This window comes from Aphis gossypii, chromosome 1, assembly GCF_020184175.1.
Source record: "Aphis gossypii isolate Hap1 chromosome 1, ASM2018417v2, whole genome shotgun sequence".
In the NCBI taxonomy this organism is placed as follows: domain Eukaryota; kingdom Metazoa; phylum Arthropoda; class Insecta; order Hemiptera; family Aphididae; genus Aphis; species Aphis gossypii.
Window position 1 is genome coordinate 63,091,130 of NC_065530.1, and position 13,785 is coordinate 63,104,914.

At 28.3% G+C, this 13,785-nt stretch overlaps 1 long non-coding RNA gene across 1 annotated transcript; it reads left to right on the forward strand.

The window, feature by feature from the left end:
- Positions 1-13,011: 13,011 nt before the first annotated feature.
- Positions 13,012-13,576, forward strand: LOC126549388 (uncharacterized). Its single transcript, XR_007603510.1, has 3 exons — positions 13,012-13,079; positions 13,202-13,361; positions 13,454-13,576. It is a non-coding gene; the product is annotated as an uncharacterized LOC126549388 (long non-coding RNA).
- Positions 13,577-13,785: the final 209 nt, after the last annotated feature.

Genomic DNA, 13,785 nt, shown 5'->3' on the forward strand with positions numbered 1-13,785 from the left:
TATTTTTTTTTTTTTGTTCTATCGGATCGATTTGCTGCGGAAAACGGACGAAATTGATTTTAAGTCTTAGTTACGTCATTAATTATCGAAACGTATTATTACCATCGTACCTACGCACATCACCGCGTGCCGGTCCTGTCGAAAAATTAAAAACGCGTAACCCAGAGTTTCGTTCGGCGCCGTTGATAATCCATAATGTTACAAGATATCAATTATGTTAATTATAGTGAATTACTCACGTGTGATTACGATCAACTGCGAGTACCTATGATTGTACGATAATTGTTAATATGCGCATCTCGATTTCCACGTGCCTGGCCCATAAACTCTCTACGAGGGCGAACGATCGATAATCGGTTAACACGGTGGCGTGAAATATTATTACATAAGTATATAATGCGATAATATAGTGACGGTCAGTCTCGAAATGATCCGAAATGAATAATAGTGGCCAAATAATTCTGGACAAATGGGGTGGAGGGGCTGAAAATATTATAACTGTATGAACAATTAGGTCGACAGATGACGCATAGGTATTGCATACTATATGTTCATATAGGTATTATAATAGGTACACTACATGGATAAAACACGCGTAATATAAATAATTATCAATACAAATTATAATTGATGTACATTTGAACAAATCTGTACAATGAATACTTGATTGCGTATTATTTTAAAATCAAAATTAATAAAATACTAAAACCGTTTAGCGCAATAGGTGACTTGCAAAATCTTCCGGCGTATCAACTTCACGGTCGAGATTTATTTCTCGACGTGATGACGTTTTCTAATCACTTAGCAATTTGACCGGATACGTTTTGCTTGGCAAGCGACCGGTGCGTATCCGTTCGCTCTTGGTGTCAGTGCCAAGTTAGTGATTAATCGTCACGCACGAGTAATACCTAGCAATCAATAATAGCATCAGAGCTGGACAACTATTATTTGTCGATTGGGTCTAGACGCAGGTATTATTAACTCAATCCGAGGACCACGAGTGTCCCGTGAGTGTACATTGTAGCCTCTGTGCGTATCCGAATTTTATTATTACATTTTATAAGCAATACGGTACGATGATAATAATATTCTAAAATATATGTTACAATATTATTTGTTATCAAAACGTGCAACATTAAAATCGGATCACCCGGTAAAAGCTGGACCGGAATTGATTAATAAATCCGCAACGTTATCATTCCGTGTCGGTATGATTATACTCATAAATGGGTAAGAAACTATATTATATTTTAGTAAGTTTAATAGTAGAATAAGTTAAGTATGCAGACTAAGCTTAGATTTACCTAAATTGGGTTACTATAATAGTGTATTTTACGCTCGAATGTTTGTGGTATTATAATAATTATTATTATATGTACTTATTTTTATGCAAATATGATCGAGATTTAAATAAATGAAATATTTTATTGAATTTGTATACGATTCTTTTAATTTGATATTTTGCACTAATGAAACTTAAAATATAATGTTTATCGCATTAGAACGCAACACAACATTTTTAAATATTAGTAATGAAGTTTTAAAATAACCATAAATGGTAAGTATTTTTTATCATATTATCACGGATTACAAAAAAAGTTATCTTTTAAATTGTCTTCTTCTTAAATCATGATTTATTTCATAATTTCATTACACTTATATTTTTTATTACTATTGTAGTGTTTTATTTTACAATTAGTGATACAGTAGATAAAATTATTTTTTACCATGAATGTTGTATAATCAGGATATTAAAACAAAAATAAATGAGAGGAAAAACTGGTTTTTCTAATTACCTTTTTTCAAATATTTTCAAATATGACTAGTATTGCAATAGAACAGTGTAGTGTAAAAATAAAAATGATTACCTAACTTTAATTTTTATGTACCTATATAATTATATAATTATTACAATAATACGCAGTTAATACCTACTAATAAAAATGATATTGCAAAGCACGCTCTACCGAGGAGGAAGACAGTTTTATTTTCGGCAAACCAATATTCTAAACGAAATCGAAAGCGACAATGATATCTATTTTAATTATTATATTATATTACATCGTAAGGTATAACATTTTAAAGGGCGTACAAAATATTTATTTAATATGCGTTATTGTACGCGACACCGAATACCGATCGCGAGTGATACGATAATAACAATAAGATCATTTTACGAACGTCGTGCCGCCAAACTTATCTGCAGAGTCGGTGGTCGTCTGAAAAGCAGTACCTACCGATCTGTCGATTTTTTTTTTTTAAAATGATTTTCGATTCCGCGGCGTCGGCGACCCGATAAATCATTTAAGCCCGGCGGTTTGTCAAACGCGATTTCGGCGGACCCGTTCCTCGTGCCCGGGGTCGTAAATACGTCACCGTTTTAGTACGTCTCTATTTACAAATCAGCGGCCCGCAATAACCGGGGTACAGGTCGTATCTCGTACCCGGGAACGAGGTATAGATATTACCATAACGCAAATTCAATAACCCGTAATTATTATTTTCAGCTGGAAACCGCTCGCCGGTACAAGCCATTACGCGGACCCGCGACGCCATCGTAAATCTATATATATATATATATTACGGAACGTATGCGCGTATAGGCGCGTTTTACATCGTATATGCTATAGGTACGACGGACGAGCCTCGGGAAACTGCGTAGGATTTACGAGCTGCGTGAGTACTGCCGGAACGAGATTTTTAGTTGTTTATTACCGTCGACAATTATTATTATTAAATGGGCAGCAGAGATCGGACCGTATATTATATACCGACCGGTTTTCGCACGAATAGCACAGTGAACTATATATATAATATTATTATAATATACACGAGTTTGTATATAGTGTTTGTACGCTACACCACGCGCATAACTATAAGGAGCTACAGGTATGTGAAATAGTAATTTGTCTGTGTTTCAGCGGTGGCGGTCATTGAAAGTCTCTTCCGAATCGTTTCCGAACGGATCGAACGTTATATTATTATTATTAAATATTATTATTTATATTATTCCCCCACTATTTGGTCCATCGTAACTGCGAGAACGGTGCACGGTCGCAGAAACTATAGCCGGGGTATCATTGTATATATATATATATATATATTGTATATTGTATTTAATCACGTTAAAACTTAATTTTGTCTTAATTCAAAATAAACGATCGGATAAACGGAAATACGTAACATTAGTACCTATTGCTTTTCGGATCTTTTGAATATTTCAATAAATATTACTTCTACCTCGACGACTCCGAGCAATTACGTTCGGCTTGAAACTACCTAGTCTCGATTCGGTTATTCTGTCGGATTCTTAGATCCGAACTCGCCCTTTGTCAACCAGAGAATCCCTGAGCAAAAACCATTTTTTTCTTTTTAGAAGTAATTTACAAATGTCGAGATAAAACAACTCTGTAATCGAATTCAGACGTCTAACATCTCTGACAACTTGGGAATTATAGCTTTTCAGTTTGTTAGGTTGGGTACTTAGGTTCAGAGGTAGTGAGAGACGAGATGTTATTCGAGAATATATAAATCGATTACTGTTAGTCTCGAACTAATATACAAATCATGACATTATAAGATCCATTAACACTAAAAATATAAAGTGGCTAGATATATAAAATTATGCAAATTTTTTGAACCTATACATTTTAACATTTTTTAGGCGTATTTTAAAACTAAATACCTAATTATACATTGTCTAATTTCTCTATTAGTTAAACATTAGTTCAGTAGAACTACTGACTTCTCCTGTATAATTAGTATATTAATTTAAGTACTCATATGTAAATTTAGTAGAAACTTAAGACTTGCAACAGGTAGTATGTACCTATACTATATAACAAATTAAATAAACGAAAATTTTTTTAATAACAAAATAAGTAAAATAATTTTCTATTAAATTTAGTTAAAAATTATTTCTTTTGCGGGAGAAATAAATGTTTGAATCTATAATATTACAAAATCGTATATGGACGTTAATTAAGAGGGAAACGAATTTTAACTTATTAAAATACATCCACATTTTAATAATATATTAATTGCGATGAAAAATCACAATGTTTCATAATATTGAATTTTCACAATGTAAGTGAATTATATTCCAATACTAAAGACCATGTGCGTAAATTGGTTGGCGAGGGAGCAACAGCCCCCCTTAATAAATCAAAATGTATTTATTAGGTTTATATTTTATTCTCTAAGTATCTCTAATATTTTAAATGTATGTAGCATGTTTTATACAAATCATTTAAGACGATTTTAATAAAATATAAATTAATTTTACTATGGTTACTTACCGATTGCGATTTGTTCAGTTTCCATATTTAAATTTATACTGAACAGTTTAATCTTCAAGTTAAAACTTTTTATATTAAACCTATGATTATTGATATTGTTTAAATGCATAGCACTATAGTTATTTTATCCACGAGCCGCCACTTACATATTACTGCTTAAACCACAGACAACATATGATTATAACGTAATATCAAAGCTGTTATTATTTTACAAATTCATCATTATAAACCATACCTTATGATTAGAGTTATGATAGTAATAATTTGTACTTTTTTTTTTGTTTTTAAGGCACACATTTGAACTATGTAATGTAATATAATATTATATAATAATAATTTCAGTGATAATTACATAAAGTAATACAATTGATCATTTAATATAATAATAGTGATACCATCACAACATAATATTATTAAAAATTATAATAGTTAAATCAAACTTAGGGATATAATTAAATCATAATACGTGACATTTATAGAACCATCCTAATTTTAGTAATACTATAATACTCATATAACATTAAAAATGTGATAAATTTTATGAAACTAGATTAAAATGGGATTCGCTAGAAATTTTCTTTATTCATTAAATTATCAATAAATTTAATAAATTAATTTAAATATTTCATTGGTTGAAACGTTGTTTAAAAATTATAAGCGTTTCTTCTTTCAGACATACTTTATGTAAAGATAATAGTTTTCCACGATATGGTTTAAAATAATATAATTTATAAAATAAAATTTATCTTGCTTCTATTAGAAAAATTAAATGATGACTTAATACGTACAGTAAGGTAACCAAAAAAATAGATTATTACACTATTGATAATTTAAAACTATAGGGAAACAAAAAACAAAATTCTCGTTATTGTGTGCTTAAATTAAAAATTGTAAGAATATTTATTTATAAAATAATTTAAAAACGTTTTGTGATTTGACGAACTTTGTGAGCATTGAATTTTCCACTTACGAAAAAAAAATGTGATGATGTAATTTTGATATTTTTCATTTTCTAATAAAATACAATCATAATAACTACTTTGGAGAAATCTCGTATTACATTTTTAAGCTATTTATTGACAAAAACAAATATCATCAGTACTCTAAAAAATATCAGGACACTTACTTTTTATTCTTACATAAATAACAACTTTACTAGATCCAATTTTCTACCAGAAACCACTCTAAAAGTTTAAGATTAAAACATTTTTCTAGGTACTATAAAAAGTGTATTCAACACAAAAAATATATAAAAACATATCATTGTAAAAACCAATTCGTCATTTTTGCTCTTTTCGTGAACTAAATAATATACTGTTAATAAATCAATTGAAGTAGTATTATTAATATATTGATATAATGAATGATGATTTATATTTAATAGAAAATAGAAACAAATCTGTAATTTTGAGAAAATAGTTCAAACCATATTACTTTTAATATGTTATATTAACTGAAATATAAAAGATAAAACTATCAAATAAAATTATTTTACAAAAATGGTCAGTCGCTTTTATTTAATATTCTGTTGCTTTCACTATAAATACAAGTGTGAAAGTATCATTCTACAATTACTCCGCGACGGATTATGTGAAATAAATAAAAATCATTTAATGATATTTTATATGATCAAGTTATGATTAAGAAGTATGTTTAAGTTCATTAGTCAATTTTTGACATTCTGTCTTATAAAATTATCTCAAAAACTGAAATTTACATAGATGTTTTTACTACATATTATAAGTAGCATTGTTATAAATCTATTTATTTTTTTATTAAAAAATGATAATTACAATCTGTTTACAACAAAATACAATAAGTAATAAGCATAAAAGATTATATAACTTGACAGCTTGAATGAAACGAGCGTCCAGTGATACTATATTTCAACTTGAAAAGTTTTTTTTTATAAGTTTTTTTTTTTGAGTTATTTGCTAAAATTGCAAGACATTCGTTTTAAATGACCAACAAGGATATTTTTGGTAGGGTAATAAAATAGATATTTGATAAAGGGAATTTGAGTGTACTAAAATTTTAAAGTTTAATTTCTATAGGAAGTATATTTCATATTTTTATTTCTTACATATATATTTTAGTACATTATTTTGATTAATTAATAAACTAACCGTGTTTATTGAATAGTTATTATTTAACTGTATTCATTATCAAAACAAATTTCTGAAAATATTTTCCGAACCACTTCTATTAAATAAACGTAAAAGTATACTACAGCAAATTAAATATTCGAATGTTACTATTTATTATGAGGGATACCTATAGATGAAAAGTTTAGTAACGTCAAGACTCTTGGAGTAAAATTATCGCAAATACGCCACGATGTCATAGCTGGTAATTCTATAATTTTATGAATGAATTCAAAAGAATAAAAGAAAAAACGTATATTACTGAAAAAAAAATATTCATCAATAGAAGGTGATTTTGTTTGAACTTATCACATTATATTTATGTATTATCTTAATTTTTTCAATTTAAATGTATTTATTTATAAATTAAAGAGAAGTTATCAGACCGGTAGAACATAAACAGAATCAAGAAATCAAATGAGAAATGTACGTGTATTAAACAAAAAACTTAAATATATTAATAAAGGAAAAATAAAAGAACTATTAAAATTATTTTACTCTTATTTTTAGTTACACTGCTTTGATAAGAATATTGCTTTAACAAATTCGGTACAATCATTCAGTTACCTGGATAGTGGATACTCTAACACTGTTACTGAAGAAAATCATGAAACTTTAAAATAAAGTAGAAAAGTTGTCTAGTGATGAAATACTCGAAATAAATGGAAATTAGAGTAATGTATTGGAGAATTATTTAAATCAAATACAAAAACAGTTAAAACCTACTACCTACTAGGAGTAGCGATACACGCATATTCACGTTCTTTGGTCATGCGTGCAAAAACAAAGATTTTTTGAAGGAATTTTTTAGGTTCAACAAGAAAAAAGGTTATAAGATTAGTTGACACGCAGAGAAAATAAAATTCAACTAAAATATTTTATTTGACACGTAGATACAAAAAGGTTTGTCATTCATAAACTATATATAGCTAACTTTGGACCGATATTAACAATTTCAAAAAAAAAAAAAATACCATATATTATGATATCGCGTATTTTTAGTATTTTCGTTATTCAATCCTTAGAGTTATAGTTTCGTCTACATGTGCCGATTTTGCTTTACAGTCCAAACTACAAAAAATATTTATGTAAAAGCTAATATTCAAAATTCACGCGTGACGTTACAATAATATTTTAGAGACCATTGAGTCCAATATATTCTGATTATAAGCCTCCTAAATATACTTAAGAGGATAACTATAATTTTATTTCCATTTCGTGCACGTTATATTTATTTTATAATATGCATTAAAACTGAGTTTTAATTATTTGTAAAATTTTAAATTATACTAATATTATTTTTAGAATAATATTGTGTGCTGGAGTGATTTATCACACGGGTTCGAAAAATCAATTTCAAACGATACAACATTCCTGGAAGGAATTTAAACTAAATAAAATAATAATATATGAGATCTACAAAATGTAAAACACGAAAAATGGTATCACTATATAACTTATACAAACAAGCATATTGGCGACGGTGCAAAACCGTTTGAAATCGATGATCAATGAGGAACGCGTATATTTTACGGTATTTCGAATTTATACTGCCTACTATTTCTAGATAGATTTGTATGACGTTTTACAAGTACGAGTGATTTAATAAATAATATCCTTTAAATGTAAGCTGCACATATGTTTAACACTTTCATTTACGAGGTTTTGACCAAACATAAAATACAGGTTTACAATTATATACAATTATAATAACTATTTTATTTTATTCAATGACAGCTTTACACAAATCAAAAAATAATTATTTTTCGTAAGCCAACAAATCCTTGTGTGATCCTTTCTTTAAAATGCTTAATTAAAAAAATTGTACTCGCAATGTGCACAACCTCAGGTATTATTTAGGTTACCGTTGTACGAAGTTTCAGAACTATCAGTGCTAGAAACTCAGCGGCTCTGGGTTGCTCCACACACACATACATAATATTATCATTTAATAATATAGATATTACCCTAACGGCCACGTCGATGAGTCGCTTCAAGCCGTCAGCACTTAGCACTTTAAAGATATTGTTATAACACTGTAGTTTTTAATTTTTATATCGTGAGCGTTATATGTGTTTAGAAACATTAAAAACCTCCTGTGACTGAAATTCAGCAAGCTACAAGTGCACAATCGACGAATCAGCCACCACTGTTGACTATAGCACACTCGTGGACTACGAAGTTATAACGAATTATTATCGAACGGGACAACGCGAAGAAAAACGACGTAGACGACCGCGTTTTCCTCACTTGACAGACCGACCGACGGAAACCATCATGGTTACCTGCTCGCGAGTATTATACCAAGTACATACAACGGTGTACGTACCGCGGTCACCCAAAATAATTTATAAATTATAAGCTCACTGAACATCCAACATGGGTTCTCATCCTCGGTTAGAAAAACGGTGCAGGTAGCCGCCGACCGTTTTCCACGTCCGGTGCACAAAACAACTGACTGTTGGCCAGTTGTGAATATTTAATTGCATACGGTTTACCTTTTATTGTGAACGGGTTAACCACGATAGTTTCCGCATAGTAAATCCGAGGAAAATATGATCGCCGCAGCTCTTTTATCCTTGTAGACCAGAAATACCAGTTGATACACGTTAAGCGAACACTGTAGTTTATAGTGTTATTCAAGTGCTACAGTTTTCACATCACTTATCAATCAATGTTTAACTTCCCTAGTAAGAAACCATTAAGACTTTCTAAATTTTATTAAAACCTAAGTAACTTAAAAAAGTATATTATCATATTTTAATATGTACTATTTACAAAATATCATTCAAAATTCGTTATTCGTGAGAAAGTACCATAATATAATAAAATATAAGTACCTACAGCGTACATTAAAAGTATTATTATGTTTTCTCCAACTGTAGATACACAAAATACAAATCCTGTTTTATTCGTATTTCCATTGAAAAGTAAAGCCTATACGGCTGTATACCTTCATTTAAACTACCTTCTTACCAGCAATAAAAATTTGTTTTGTAACTCGTTTTACGTTTGAAAACCATTTTGGGGTTAAATAATATTATGTTAGTTCTCGATAGTAAATAGCACAACTCTCTTCTGTATCTGTCATAATAATAATTATGATTTATGAGGTATCAATTTTTCTCTCTCCGATGAAATACTATAATGTAGTAATAAAAATGCATTAATGAATTTATTTAATCAAAAACTCACAATATTCATACATTTTTTAATTAAGACTTGTAAAAAGTAGACAAAACTCGATTAAAATCAATTTTTCAGCTTCCAAATTTGTTCGATCAATGTGAATGAATATGTTTTAAATTTTTTAAAAACTATTAAAACATTTATTCAACAATATTGAATAATAAATTATAGGCTAGTTATAAGTATGGAGTTAATCAAATATATTATAATATTTAAACTATTTAGATTAATAAAGCGTCGTACACAAAATATAATTAAGCAATTACCACTTACATTTTATTTAAACTTAAGATTTATGTATAAGTAATAAAAATGAAGATAATTAATCATTCTCAATTATGCTATAAAAATCAATCATTTTTAAGATTATTTTATAAACTTTTTTTTGAACTATGATTATATAATGAACTTGAACACCCTTATTTAAACTTTCTAAGCTGTATAAATATTTCAATCATACATTAAAGTACAATCTAGTTAAGCTCTGGAACTCAAAAATGTATTATGTTTTATATTTTTAATTGAAATTTTAAATATGCATTATTTAATATAAATAGTAAGAACTATAAATTGGAAAATACCAAATAATGGTGAACTCATAAAATTTTTATTGTGTCTTTCGTTTATATACGTATCAGTATTCAATATATCTATTATATATATATAATCCGGTCCTATGCTACACTCTTGACTTATAAATAAAACAATTCTATTTTATAATAAAAATTAATTACTATTGATACACTATAAAAATAAAATAAATAAAACAAACGATGCTTTGATAAATTAATCTAATTCCTATTTAGACCGCCAATTTAGTATAAGTATTTAGTAATGACGTAAATAAATACGATCGTAATGTGAATAACCGTCAACCGAACTAATCTAACAATAAAATACATTTTATTTCTTACCCACATATTATTCGAATACTGCTGAACCAACTTTATCCAAAGACTAAAAAAAACGTATTATATGCAGATTTATTTTTTTTTCCTATCATTTTTTTTAAACATATCGCATTCATAATATTCCGCAGGTTGCACAGAATGTATTATCGATAAGATAATATTCTATTTAATATTATTGTATCTAAGGCTATTGCCCATAAGTGCAAAATATGATCCAAATGCAACCCAAAAGTGAATAAATAAATATTCCATAAATGTGACAAAAAAAATGATTTTTTGAATAACTCATACACTTCAATAAATTGTACAAAGTTAAAGTTTATTTTAATAAAATTATAGTTATATATTATTAAGATTTTTTACAATAATATTTAAAACGAGTTGAAAAAAAAGAATTTCGAATTTTGTGGTATTTTAAATTTAGAAGTATAATATGACTAATGAGTATAATATGATTATGATGAGTATCTTAAAGTTAAACTTAAAATTTTAGTAATTTTAATATTCCAATGTACCTTTTAAAAATCGTAAAACACGATGCATTAAACTGAACTCCGTTACTGTTGTATTTTAAATATAAAAATACTGTTTATATATTCGAAAACTATATATATAATGGATGTCAAATTTTAGACTGTAACTTTTAGTGTAACGAGTACAATATTGTATCAGATAATATAATTTTATTTTTGTGCTTTTGGATATCACTGATATCTAATAATCAATAAAAAATAGGCGTTGAACTAGGCATTCGGAGCCTACTCCCGGACTATCCGCCATACGAAAAAAAATATATTATATATTATATTATAGTTTGATGAAAAATAGGTTGTAAAAATGTAGACTAATTTTATTTTATTTTAAAACTACAAAAATTCCATCATAATGTTTTTAAAACCAATTTAAACGTCTTATAAAATCAAGTAAAACGTACGTATTAATCAATTTTATAAATAAATCATTTTACTTGGAATCAATTCTTACTTAATGAAACGTCTGCAACATAATTTCGAAAAAAATTCGGAAAAGTACTCTATTCCCCGTCAGATTAAACTTAATTCAAAATTTCGTAGAAAAATAATTATAAATATTAAATTACGAGTATTTAAGATATATTTTAAGAAATAGAATAATAATAATAAAACACGGTAATACTTTCAGAGCCCTTGCCACAGATTAAATAAATCATTCGTTACGTCACGGAATGCACGATGATACTTATCGTGGTGGGTAGGTACATGGTATCGCTGACATCTTAACATAATATGTGACTTTCAAGGGTGCGTGGAGAGCCACACGGATAAGCAAAGAATCGCATACGCTATAATGAATAATGATAATTTACTTCGCGCACACTCGCTTGACAACGCGTACACACGTTTAATATCATCTAATGTCTGTATTGAAGTCCTTAAAAACGGTCCGTTTGCAATCCCCTTAACTTTGAGTAACGCGTATACATAAATCATAAACGAACAGATGGAAGTACGTATGTTATGTGGTATCTTACTTCACGGTGATTAATAGTTCCGTTTAATATGGTGTTTTGACATTCGGCAAATATTGTTGATTTTCGAGTTGAAAGAATATCGTTCTATGAGTTACGACAAGCATATTATAACCAGTAATTGTCGTGATAACAAGCCAACGTGTCTTTCCGTTGTTTGAAAACTTTATTCCGAGCAGGTATCACAGCCATATCATAAATTACATTTATGTCGGAAAGGTGCTTCTGCTACATACCGTCTCTATTTCATTTCATAGTAAATATTAAGAACATCCGCACGTAGGTAACGAAAACTTTATAGATGTGTTTCACAGAACACAGTACTAACGATTGATAATAATTTTCTTACGCACTAGTTCTCTTTGAGTCGCAATTGATGTCAATATGTAATATTGAAGCAGCAATAATCTATAAATCGTAAACTCATGAACTCAACTACCAAGTTAGTGATTTTTACAAACTCAAATTCAATATAATCGAAATAGTTTTTTTTTTTTATTCTGCGTTAATGGTTCTGATATCGATGGGACGATGACGTGGACTAATGAAAGTTAGCAAATGTTTACGATTCATCAATAACGACGTAGTAGATAGGTACAAAGAATATCGGCCTTTATAGGAAAAAAGGCTTGCGGGAATTATTAATAATTTTATTTCCCAGAAGTGGGTATCATCTACATTTATAATTTATAAAAACTGTGAAGCCCTCCAAAACAACATATTAAAAATATATGGTACCATTTATACTACACTTATTAAAATTTATGGCGACTGCGGTAGTAGGTAACTGCTATAATATAGAATTCGACGAGGTATTTAATACACTGGCACACAAACATATTATACACCTTAACCGGGAAATTTAAATTGATAAAAAAAAAAACAACGAAAGAAAATGGACCGTAACATGTTATTGCGCTTGTGGCTACTTAGAAACCAATAGTAACGCAAAAACGAGGTGTGTGGTACATACATAAGATCAGTCCAATGCGTTTTCTGTCGCTCGAGGAGTCGTCTCCGGAGAAATATGGTATGTGTTTTATTTCTAAACTATTACGATTAAAGAACCTGTAGTAACACGATTAATAAAATTAAAAATGATAATAATAATAATAATAACGATAAATATTAACAACCAATTAACAATGTCAGTGTAAATTATGTTTATTTCGGCGGATACTAAATTATATGGATGCCTATATACGTTGTTCACTACACTGGTGGTCATCATTGGGTTTTTTTTTTTATATACCAAACTGACAACCTATTTACTACAACTATACAATCCAATGTGTGAATAAAAATTAATGACGTGAGTTCTATTTGTAGTTATTACTTTTATACAAATCTATTTTACTTTAACTGTATAATTTTTGCAATACTGAATTGATTAATTATTTACAGAAACACAAAACGCCAATCAAATTGATAAAAACCACAATGAAAGTTATTGTTGTAAACAAGTTTTTTTTTTTAATGTCAAATGTACAATTTACAAATGCATGCATTTTAGTGACAGTATTTTTATTTTTTTTTTTTTTTTTTGTATAAATAAATGGTAATGAAATCCAAAAATAAATTCAATACACTTACTACACTAACACAATAATCATCCCTTATATATATCCAAGTAAAGACTATATTATAATATTTTTCATTAAAATTCTAGTTTAAAATCATCATAAATTCAACATTTTTGTTAAGTAAACAATAAAATTCAATATTTTATTATAATA